Consider the following 12083-nt stretch of genomic DNA (forward strand, 5'->3'; position numbering starts at 1 on the left):
TGGATGAATTAAATAAAGAAAAGAATGGATTAGATTCTCTTGCACAGAAGTGGAGACAGAGAAATAATGATGTTACAATTATTTATATATCTGCAGTTCAAATGCCTTATCATCAGGTTGAGAGGATTTTTGATTTATTGAATCAATTAGATAATTTTGAAAATAAAAGAGATTCTTTACAGAGGAAATTGATACTCTGTTTTTCAAGATATCTTGCTAAAAAATTCACCCTATTTCCTTGTGCCTTAGAATCTGTTGATACAGTAAAGGAAAAGGACAAATGGAAAAAGGAAATGGATGAATTATTCGATAACAGAATAACAAACATCATCAGTGAGACTGGCTATTGGTTTTGGGCAAAGACAAATGAAGAGCTGGTAAAAATACAATTGTATTATGCTGATATAAGAAAAGAATTTGATGATTTAGAAGAAAATGCCAATTCTTTAATAAAGATACAAAGAGAAACCCTAAGTTTTGATTGGCCAGATGATGATACCTTTAACAGATGGAAAGATCAGTTTAGTGAACAGATGTCAGGGGACAATGACGAGGAAGATGTAAGAGTAATAGTTACTCTTGTAGTCAGCAATGATGACATAGAAAATCCCCAGGTTAAAGTGATTTTGCATGTAACAGAAGATGATACATCAGTTGCAGACCTTATGGGTATGTACTCTGAAGATGAGGAATGATTGCGAGAGCCGATCATAACAACCAAGAAGCATAACAGAAAGGGACCCGCCAAGAAGTGCTATTGTAATCAACATTTCTGTTATTCTTGTTTTTGTTTTTCAAAAGAAGGACACCTGTCACTTACTGTAGCCTGAAGCTTGTTGCATCTCACATTATTTAAGTGAGATCCCAAGGCTAAAGAAGGGTCCGAATTTGGTTTTCACTAAGTATTATGCTTAGTTCTGTTTTTGGTCCAAACATTTTGAGAAAGAAATTTATAGTATACTTTTTCTGTCAAAATTTCTGAGATATGGATGAATGTAGAAAGAACTGTGCTTCTTCTCTAAAGGTTTTTCTGGGTCTTTTGTAAAGGATATATCATTTTCAAAGGAAATGAATACAAATTATGAACTGTCCCCATATCTGTTCTTCTCTGAATTTTGTCTCCTTTTTAATACTGAGCTACCTTGATGTTGTGTGAGTAAAAGCTTATGCAATTGATTGCAATTTAGTAAGACTGTACATCCATTTGTTATTGCTGTTAATTCAATGGATTAAGTAAAGGCTTTGATGAATGTGATGAGGTTGCTTGGGTGTTAATAAGGATTTTTGAATGATAAATTCTGGTAAGAATTGCTAATGAAAATTCGTTGCAAGGCAACTAATTAGATCTAAGAATTTACTTGACTCTGAATTCCCAATGGATTAGGCACTGATCAAAAGTATTTCAGCCCAAAGGAGAAGTATATTATAACTAGTCTTTTTCAAAATACATCATCAAATCAATTTTCATTTATCTTTCCTGTAAGATTTTCAAAGTTGGCCAGCACTTGCCTGCATGGATTGTTTTAGCTTCATTTAGCCATTTTTGTTGGAAACATCTGCAGAGCTATAGAAGATTTCTTGGCCATATCTGTTCAAGGGATGTGTTTATCAGTTATTTACCTATATGTTTGAGGATTTAGAGATGAGAATCAAAATGAAACTAAGGATAATTCTCATACAATTATTCCATCTTTGAACCATCTCCGGGTGCACCCGCCCTGGTTTTACAGAGCCAAAAGAATAGAAAACTGTCTAAGGTTTTGTTGGAGTTGGGCCCTAGTACTTTGCATATGCAAGTGATAATGAGAATTGTCTATTCTTTAGGTTGTGTATGTACTGATATCTAGGTACTAAGCCTTTTGTCGCCTAGTAGTTTTAGCACTGTTAACATCAAAATAAAACACCAACATAAATGGCGACTCTGCTGGGGACATAAGATGGCAATCCATTTTGTTGAAAGGACAAGAATCTCTGGTGTTCATTGAAAATTTCAGTCCTACTCTCAGTTGGATTTTTCCCGTAGCTATAGGGGAATCTTTAGTGTCAAAACTTGAGAATTTAAAAGAAGATATAAACCCAAGTACCGTTGCTACACACTGACGCATCCAGCTTATCCGAGTGTCTTATCTAACAAGAAAGAGTTGCAGTCTTACAACATCAGTGATTGATCTCTTTGTGCCGTATTTTTGTTCCCACTTGTGTATTGTTTTCTTTCTGTCAGTAAGAAGTGTTATTATATTTTCCCAAAAAAGGGTGGCGACTCAGCCAAGGTTTTGAAGCTAGTGCTTATTGTAACAAAAGGAGAATATGGCTGACAAGAGAAAAAACACAAGGGCTTACATGAGAGCAAATCCCGATGTATCAATGTATACTGATTTACCCCAAGGTGGTAGGAAGAACCAAAATAAGAAAAGAATAGATCCAAATCCTACTTGGAAGCCTAGAGGTAATGCCTTCGTAAATTACCATTATCAACCGATAATAGCAAGAGAATCATCTTCGCTTAGTTCTGAATCCGAAAATACAAGACTTTTACGAGGTATTTTCAGTACCTCATTACCAGATCAGAGAGTTTTTCAAGATAAAGACGTATCTACTATGGGAATTACTTCACCAAGACCAGGGCCTGTAGCAGATATAAATTGTGGGCTAGGATTTAGGAGTTCATCTGATACCCTTTTTAATCCCAGAGTAGCCCCATATATAGAACCAAACCTTATAGATCTAGATGATCCTACTGATTCTGAGGCAACCTCTGCTAATTCTAAAGAAATGCAATTTGAAATAGGATTTTTGAAGAAATGGATTGCTGAGGAAGAAGCTAAGTGCATCCGTCTTGAAAAGGAAAGGGAGCGAGCCACTTTGGATGCAATAGTAGAAAGAGATACTCTGCTAAGAAGGATGGCTACTTTGAAAGAGCAAAATAAGAAATTAGAAGAGAATACCCCCACTCTCCATCAGGACGTTTTTGGAAATATTGATAATCTAAGAGCTAAAGTTCAACAATAGGAAAAACTCCTAAATCAAAGGCAAGAACCAATTATTGCTCAAGTTCAAGCTTATAAACCCATTCAAGTTAATCCAATAGAGCCCACTGGAACAGTTCTAGATAAAGGGAAAGGCAAGGCTATAGGAATCCAAATAAATGAGCCTCAAGCCATACCAAGCAAACCTATACAACCCTCCATATCAAAATTAGATCTAGAACTAGAGAAGGCTCGAAAGGAGAGGGAAGACCTTGCAAAAGAACTTGAGAAGGTTGAAAATGAAGCTCAGGCCGCAGAAACCAGAAGGAAAATCCAATTCATAAAGTCTAATTCTGCATTGAATTCATGGCCTAGTTTTTCTATCCCACCTACAAATCCTGCACTAGTTAATGCTCCCGTAATCCTAACTCAGAAAGCAACCCAATCTGCTCCTACCTCATCTTCCAATATTGGCACTCAAGTCCCATTTGTCCCACCACAACTATCCCAAGCTGCTCTCCTAAATCAAGCTAATGCAGCTAGTACCTCTAACGCTCCTGGTTTCTAGAAGAAACCTATATACCTCGAAAAATATAGACAAATATCATTTGTCAATATTCCTAGTGCCCGCCATCCCATATCTTTTGATTTAAGGGATAAAGTGGTTAAGTTTTTCGGAAATAATGCTGTTACTGGAGAAGAACATTTGAGAACTTTCATTGACATGCTCAATGATTATGAAGTTGAACATGAGGACATGGTGATGAAATTATTTGTGCATTCACTCACAGAGGATGCAAGGGATTGGTTCAGGAGGTTGCCTGATGATAGTATTACTTCATGGAGTGATTTGGAGAAATTGTTCAAAGAACAATATGGGGACAATACTAATGCAGGATTCATGTTGAATGAGTTCAACAATATCAAGAAGAATCCAAATGAATCCACATTTGATTTCAATGTGAGATTTCAGAAAGGGATGTATAAACTATTTCAATTTATGCGGTTAAATGAAGACGTCTGTCTTACAACCTATTTTAATGCGTTTGATAGCAAAATGGCCTACCAACTGAGAGATAAGGATCCTAAAACTTTGAGAGATGCCTATAGAGTTGCAGTGAATATAGAAAATAATAGATAGGCCTCTGGAAAATTAGGGAGGAGGGATGATCCTAAGCTTTTCAACCCTAAGAATAATAATAAAAGGGAAGGTGACAAAACTCCCATAGGAAAAAGGCCTGAAGAACCTACTATAGGCCATGTTTTAGAAATGCTCAAGAAGATGAATCCCACTATTTTCAATAAGACAAATGTTACTGAGAGAACCCCTGTGAATAACAGCAATTTCAATAGACAGCCTAGGATGCAGAGTTACCCTTACACCACCCAATGGAAAGATGGTAAACCAGTTCCCAACTAGATCCAAAATATGAAAGATAAGGGTACCCCAGACCCCCTGCAAAGGAGCACTGTAAATATGAATGATGATGTACCTTGGTGCATTGTATGCCAATCACCTCATTTTGCTGATTTTTGTGCTGTTGCCCAGTCGTTCGCCCAAGCTCAAGGAGTGCAAGCAGAAAAGGAAACAGAAGAAAAAAACAATGATGATATAAGCTACAATATGGCGAACACATCTGATGATTTGATAGACTCTAATTCAGAAGAACCTGAAAATGATGTTACCAGCTAGAGAATTGCTTACCAGTTATATCATCAGCAAATATTCTCAGATGATGAAAAGAATGATACAGATAAGGTATGTAATACATTTTCTGAAATAGGTTTCACAAACCTAAGAATCCCCTCCAAGGAGGAAATTGATAGAATTATAGCCGAAATGATTTCACAAGTCCACAGTAATTACAATTTGAGAAATAGAGCAATAAATAATGAGGCAGGAAGGCCATTTAGTATGTTCATCAAAGACACCACTCATAAGACAGATGATCAACACAAGAAAGCAAGTATAGATGTGTCTAAGATCAAGGAGAACAAGGGTTAGAAATGGGAACCAAAAAAGAAGGTTCAATTTCAGAAAGGTGAAGCAACAAAGACCGTAGTGCAACCAGAGAAATCAAAACCAGATGTTGTCAAGCTAAAAGTGGTACCCACTACTCAAAAGACTCCGATTCCAGGTACTATTGTAAAACCTACTGTGGTTGAACTTGTTGATATGATTGCCATGTTATCTCAAATTACTGTGAAAGTACCCTTGTCTGAGCTTTTTAGAATTGAAGAGCATAAAAATAAGGCTTTGTCATGGCTGGGTGGAATAGCAAACAACAATAGTATTGATAATCAAGCTGTAGCCCAACAGACCCCATTAATAATAGAGGACAATGGTATTATATCCCAGATTCCTTAGATGTTTTTAGATGATTCATCAGTTGCATTCATACAAGATATTGATCCTTTTTTCCTTAGTTTAATCATAAAAGGGAAAACTTTGAAAAATTGTATGATAGACTCTGGAGCTTCCAACACTATAATTCCTTTTAAAGTAATGGAAGCCTTAGGATTGAAGGTGGATACTAAGCAAGGTAGATGTCGAGGGATGGATGCTAGAGAGGTTCCAGTAATAGGTACTATAAATGCCTTACCATTCAAACTGGCTGCATTTCTTGAGGTAGAATTAACCATGTCTATCCTTGTAGTGGATATACCCCCACACTATGGGATGCTACTTTCCAGAAAATGGAGTGTCGCAATGGGGGGAAGCCTACAATGTGACCTTACTTATGCCACCTTTCATATCGGGGAAAAAGCTATCAGGGTAAATAGGGAACCCAGGGTTAACCACATCTTAGGTGAAGAAATTGACAAAGATACCACCTGTTTCCTAGACACTGGGATTAATGCTTTCAGGGCTGAATTAATTATTCAGGAAGTGGAAAACTTACCTGGTATCATTGAAAATGAGGTTGAATGTTGCATGAATTCACCAAAATTGTGGACAATGTTCTTTGATGGGGCTAGTTCTAAAGAGGGTGCAGGGGCAGGTGTAGTCTTTGTGTCCCCTGAAAACAACACCTTCAGGTATTCATTCACCTTGAAGTTTGCTTGCACTAATAACATTGCTGAATATGAAGCATTTCTGCTAGGTCTCAAAGTGGCCACACACCACAAAATTAAGAAATTGTGTGTCATAGGGGATTCTAAATTGATCATCTCTCAGATTAAAGGAACATACTCCTCAAAAAATAGGAGATTAAAACAGTATAGAAATGCGGTCTGGGATCAAATAGAATTCTTTGATGCATTTGGGATCTCATGGAGAGATAGGACCCAGAATAAAATGGTTGATCTTCTGGCCAATGTATTTATCAAACCAAAAGAAATATCATTTGTAGGAATCTCCCAGATTGAGGTTCAAAATAGACCTTCTATATCTGACAACATTGACAATTGGCAGGTGTTTGAAGATGACAAAGATATCACAAATTTTTTGCTAAATGAAGACAAATACCATGGGTAGGAGATGGACTGCAATGGACTGATTGAAACCATAAATGGGAAGGAAACCATTTTTGGTCAAGAAATCATGCAATTAAAAACAAATAAGATGCCTAAGGGGTTGGTAGTCTTGGAGAATATTTTTGATAACCAAGACAGAGTAAAATCGGGAATAAAGGACCCCAAACCACAGGAGCTAGAAGAAATGAATTTGGGAATGGATGAATTCCCTAAAAAGGTTTACATCGGCCAAGATCTACCAGTTCAAATCAGAAAAGCATTGATTGACCTACTTAGAAAGTACAGGCATGTTTTTGCTTGGTCATATGATGACCTTAAAGCTTATAGGGAGGACCTTTTCCAGCATGTCATACCGTTGAAAGAAAATGTAAAACCTTTTAGCCAAAAACAGAGGCCAATCAATCCTACCCTTGCCCCAAAAATGCAGGAAGAACTGACAAAACTGAGAGATGGTGGAATAATCAAACCAATTAGGCATTCCACTTGGGTTTCAAACCTTGTTCCTGTAAGAAAAAAGAATGGAGATATTAGGCTTTGTGTGGATTTTAGAAATCTAAACATTGCATCTCTAAAAGATAATTATGGCTTACCTAATATGGAAGCCATGTTGCAACAAGTGACCGGCTCTGAATTGATGTCAATGATGGATGGCTTTTCTGGATATAATCAAGTTCTGGTAAAAGAAAGTGAACAATTCAAAACAACCTTCACAACCCCTTGGGGAATGTATGTGTATGTGAGGATGCCTTTTGGCTTGATTAATGCAGGAGCTACTTTCCAAAGAGCCATGGATGTAGCATTTCATGAATATATTGACAAATTTATGGTTGTGTACTAGGATGATCTTATAGCGTATTCTAGCAAGGCTGAAGATCACTGCAAACATTTGGAAATTTTTTTTATAAAAGCCCTGGAATATGGGGTATCCCTAAACCCAAAGAAATGCTCATTTGGGGTCACAGAAGGAAAGTTATTGGGACACATAGTGTCCAAGGATGGGGTAAAAATAGACCCAGAAAGGGTAATAGCTATTGATAAAGTCCCTAAACCTAAAAACGTGAAAGGTATATAGTCCTTTTTTGGCCAGGTTAACTTTCTAAGGAGGTTTGTTACCAATTTTGCTGAAATCAGTAGACCCATTTCAAAAATGCTCAAGAAAGGAGCTGTTATAGATTGGAATGGTGAACCTTCACAGGCAACCTGAATAGTCAACTCGGTGAGGTGACTTGGGGAGCCGACATGGTGAGCGGTCTTAAAGAAGAGGCGACCTGGTGGGGCAACCTGGTGAGGCGAGACGGTAACTCATCTTGGTGAGCCGGCTTGACGGGCTGTGAGTGGACTTAAAGAGTCAATTCTTGATTTGGCAAAGACAACATGGTTAGATGACTTGGTGAGCCGACCTCGCTAGCAAAATTGGCAAGAAAACTTATAGAATCGACTTGCTGTCCCCAGCCAGGATCGCACGCCTGGGTCGACCCAACTTGGGTCACTCGACTAGGTCAACCCATGTCCGTCACCCCAGCCTCGGGCGACCCGACTGGGTCGCCAGAGTGGGTCGACGAGGGGAAAAAAAAAAACAAAAACAAAAAAAATCATGGGAGGCCCTATACAGCGAAAAGCGCTAAATTTTGGGCATTACAAAAAAAAAAAAAACAAGTTACCCACTTTTGGATCACGCACAAGTTTCAGTTCACGTATTGCCGAGCCGACTCGAGGCGTTACGCCTAGCTAGCTAGATTCAAGGTAGGGTAGCCGAAATGATCTAATTTGAGAATTTTCTTTATAAAAAGAGATCATAATAGGCCTCGTAAGGCAAAAAAGAATGAAATTTTGGGAGTTCAAAAAAAAATGTTACCTGGTTTTGGATCGCGCACAGGGCTCAGGTCACGTAGCATCGAGGTGCCCAGGGTGACATGATTCGAGTGAAAAGTCGACGGTGGCATGAGTCGTGCAAAAAAATTAGAGGCCATTAAGGCTCGAGGCACTTTGAGTCGAGGTTGCCGAGGCAGGTCGAGTTGAAAACTTTGGGCGTTAACCAAAAAGAAAAAGTTAACCGCTTTTGGATCATGTACACGGCTCGGGGCACTTAGAATCAAGTCGAGCACGGTGACATGAGTCGTGTGAAAATTTTTGAGACGACTCGAGTCGGGGCATCCGACTCTATTCGAGTTCAAAACTTTGGGACTTGACAAAAAAAAGAAAAAAGAAAAAGTTACCCAGTTTTGGATCACGTAAGTGACTCGGGCCACTTAGAATCAAGGCGAGTGCGATTACATGAGTCAAGCAAAAAAAAAAATGGAGGCGGTTAAGGCTCGAGGCAATTCGAGTCGGGCTAGCTGAGTCGATTCGAAAACTTTGGCCGTTAGCCAGAAAAAGAGTTAACTGCCTTTGGATCACGCACATGACTTGGCGCACTTAGAATCATGTCGAGCACGGTGACATGAGTCGTGCGAAAAAATTGGAGGCGATTAAGGCTCGACGCGATTCGAGTCGGGGTTCAGGTAATTGGGGCGATTCGTGTCGGGGCACTTAGAATCAAGTCGAGCACGGTGACATGGGTTGTGCAAAAAATTTGGAGGCAATTCGAGTTGGGGTAGCCAACTCGATTTGAGTTCAAAACTTTGGGCGTTAACCAAAAAAATAAGTTGACCAGTTTTTGATCACGTACATGAGTCGTCTGCCCTCGCAAAAATTACAAAACCCGGGGACCCGCCTAGAATTTGCAGTCGGAAGATTTTTCTGCCCTCACAAAAATTTACAAACCCCACCCGCTCGAAATTTGGACTTGGAAGTTTTTTCTGCCCTCGCGGAATTTACAAACCCCACCTGATCGAAATTTGGCACTTGGAAATTATGAAACCCCGCCTGCCCAAAATTTGGACTTGGAAGATTTTTTCGCCCTCATAGAAATTGCAAACCTGACCCACATGGAAAACTTTTTCGCACTTGCAGAAATCACAAAACCCCACCCGCGGGGGATTCGACACTCGGGAGATTTTTCCGCCCTTTCAAAAATCGCAAACCCCACCAGCTCAGAATTTGGGACTCGGGAGATTTTTTTCCCCCTCGTGGAAATTCTACAAAACCCCACTCGCCCGAAATTTGGCACTCGGGAGATTTTTCTGCCCTGGCAGAAATTTCTACAAAACCCCTCCCTCCCACCCAGAATTTGGCACTTGAGAGATTTTTCTGCCCTGGCGAAAATTACAAACCCCACCCGCCGGGAATTTGGCACTTGGGAGATTTTTTCGCCCTCGCAAAAATTTTCACAAAACCCCACCTGCTCAAAATTTGGCACCTGGGAGAGTTTTCCCACCCTCGCAAAAAATTGCAAACCCCACCCGCCCGAAATTTGGCACTTGGAAGATTCTTCCCGCACTCGCACAAATTGCAAACCCCACCCGCCAGAAATTTGGCACCTGAGAGATTGTTACGTTACGAGCTCGCAAGAAAAAACATTGCAAACCCCACCCCCACCCGGAATTTGGCACTTGGGAGATTTTCTCGCCCTCACGCAAATTACAAACCCCACCCGCCTCAGAGTCAAAAAAGGTTTTATGAATCGAGGCGACAGAGGGCTGAATCTCAGTGGATCGTGGCAGCAAGGCCACTCTGCCACTTACAATACCCCGTCGCTTATTTAAGTCATCTGCAAAAGATTCTTCTCGCTGACCGCTTGAAATTAATATCCAAGGTTGCTCCAACGGGCTAGTGCGTCGATCAGAGATGGCCAATGACACGGGCCCCTGGGAGTGCAAGAGCACCCCTACTGCGGGTTGCGATGCAGTCGGAGAGAGATATGCGCCGCATCTAGCATGGATTCTGACTTAGAGGCGTTCAGTCATAATCTAACACACGGTAGCTTCACGCCATTGGCTTTTCAACCAAGCGCGATGACCAAATGTGTGAATCAACGGTTCCTCTCATACTAAGTTGAATTACTATCGCGGCGCAGATCATCGAAGGATCAAAAAGCAACGTTGCTATGAACGCTTGGCTGCCACAAGCCAGTTATCCCTGTGGTAACTTTTCTGATACCTCTACCTTCAAATTCTGAAAGTCTAAAGGATCGATAGGCCACGCTTTCACAGTTTGTATTCGTACTGAAAATCAAAATCAAATGAGCTTTTACCCTTTTGTTCCACACGAGATTTCTGTTCTCATTGAGCTCATCTTAGGACACCTGCGTTATCTTTTAACAGATGTGCCGCCCCAGCCAAACTCCCCACCTGACAATGTCTTTCGCCCGGATCGGCGCACCTAGATGCACCTTAAGGCCAAAAATAAGGGCATTGCCCCGTCTCCACCTCACGGAATAAGTAAAATAACGTTAAAAGTAGTGGTATTTCACTTGCGCCCAAAAGCTCCCACTTATTCTACACCTCTCAAGTCATTTCACAAAGTCGGACTAGAGTCAAGCTCAACAGGGTCTTCTTTCCCCGCTGATTTCGCCAAGCCCGTTCCCTTGGCTGTGGTTTCGCTAGATAGTAGATAGGGACAGTGGGAATCTCATTAATCCATTCATGCGTGTCACTAATTAGATGACGAGGCATTTGGCTACCTTAAGAGAGTCATAGTTACTCTCACCGTTTACCCGCGCTTGGTTGAATTTCTTCACTTTGACATTCAGAGCACTGGGCAAAAATCACATTGCGTCAGCATCCGCAGGGACCATCGCAATGCTTTGTTTTAATTAAACAGTCGGATTCCCCTTGTCCGTACCAGTTCTGAGTCGACTGTTCGCCGCCTAGGGAAAGCCCTCCGAAGGGGGCATCCTGCGTCCGTCGCCCGATCGGCACGTGACGGCCTGCCCTCGCCGCGGGAGCAGCTCGGGCAGGCTGCCAACAACCCACAAGTTTGGGGTGCAGACCCCTAGGCCCAGCCCTCAGAGCCAATCCTTTTCCCGAAGTTACAGATCCATTTTGCCGACTTCCCTTACCTACATTGTTCTATTGACCAGAGGTTGTTCACCTTGGAGACCTGATGCGGTTATGAGTACGATCGGGCATGAATGGTACTCGGTCCTCTAGATTTTCAAGGGTCGTCGAAGGCGCACTGGACACCGCAGGATGTGCGATGCTCTTCCAGCCGCTGGACCCTATCTTTGGTTGAACCGATTTCAGGGTGGGCAGGCTGTTAAAAAGAAAAGATAACTCTTCCCGGGGCCCCCGCCGATGTCTCCAGATTTCCTAACATTGTCGTCCACTGCCATGTCCCGGTTCAGGAATATTAACCCGATTCCCTTTCGATGATCGTGCAAAGTGCACCCTTGAAACAGGGTTTCCCCATCTCTTAGGATCAACTAACCCATGTCCAAGTGCTGTTCACATGGAACCTTTCCCCACTTCAGTCTTCAAAGTTCTCATTTGAATATTTGCTAGTACCACCAAGATCTGCACCGAGGGCCGGTCCACCTAGGCTCACGCCCAAGGTTTCGCGACAACCCCCATGTCCTCCTACTCATTGAAGCCTGGCACTTGCGCCGACGGCCGAGTATAGGTTGCACGCTTCAACGCCATCCATTTTTGGGGCTAGTTGATTCGGCAAGTGAGTTGTTACACACTCCTTAGCGGATTTCGACTTCCATGACCACCGTCCTGCTGTCTTAATCAACCAACACCCTTTGTGGGATCTGGGTTA

The 12083-nt window shown here is 41.4% G+C and overlaps 1 non-coding gene across 1 annotated transcript in view; it reads right to left on the minus strand.

Annotated features, from left to right (window-relative positions):
* Nucleotides 1-10000: 10000 nt before the first annotated feature.
* LOC149548561 (25S ribosomal RNA) overlaps nt 10001-12083 on the minus strand; it is a 3285-nt gene continuing 1202 nt past the window's right edge. The window contains exon 1 of the ribosomal RNA XR_016354916.1: nt 10001-12083. This exon is cut by the window's right edge and continues 1202 nt beyond it. This is a non-coding gene — a ribosomal RNA (25S ribosomal RNA).

Source organism: Cupressus sempervirens, chromosome 7 (assembly GCF_028749045.1).
Source record: "Cupressus sempervirens isolate cs-2001-9-10 chromosome 7, ASM2874904v1, whole genome shotgun sequence".
NCBI classification, from domain to species: Eukaryota; Viridiplantae; Streptophyta; class Pinopsida; order Cupressales; family Cupressaceae; genus Cupressus; species Cupressus sempervirens.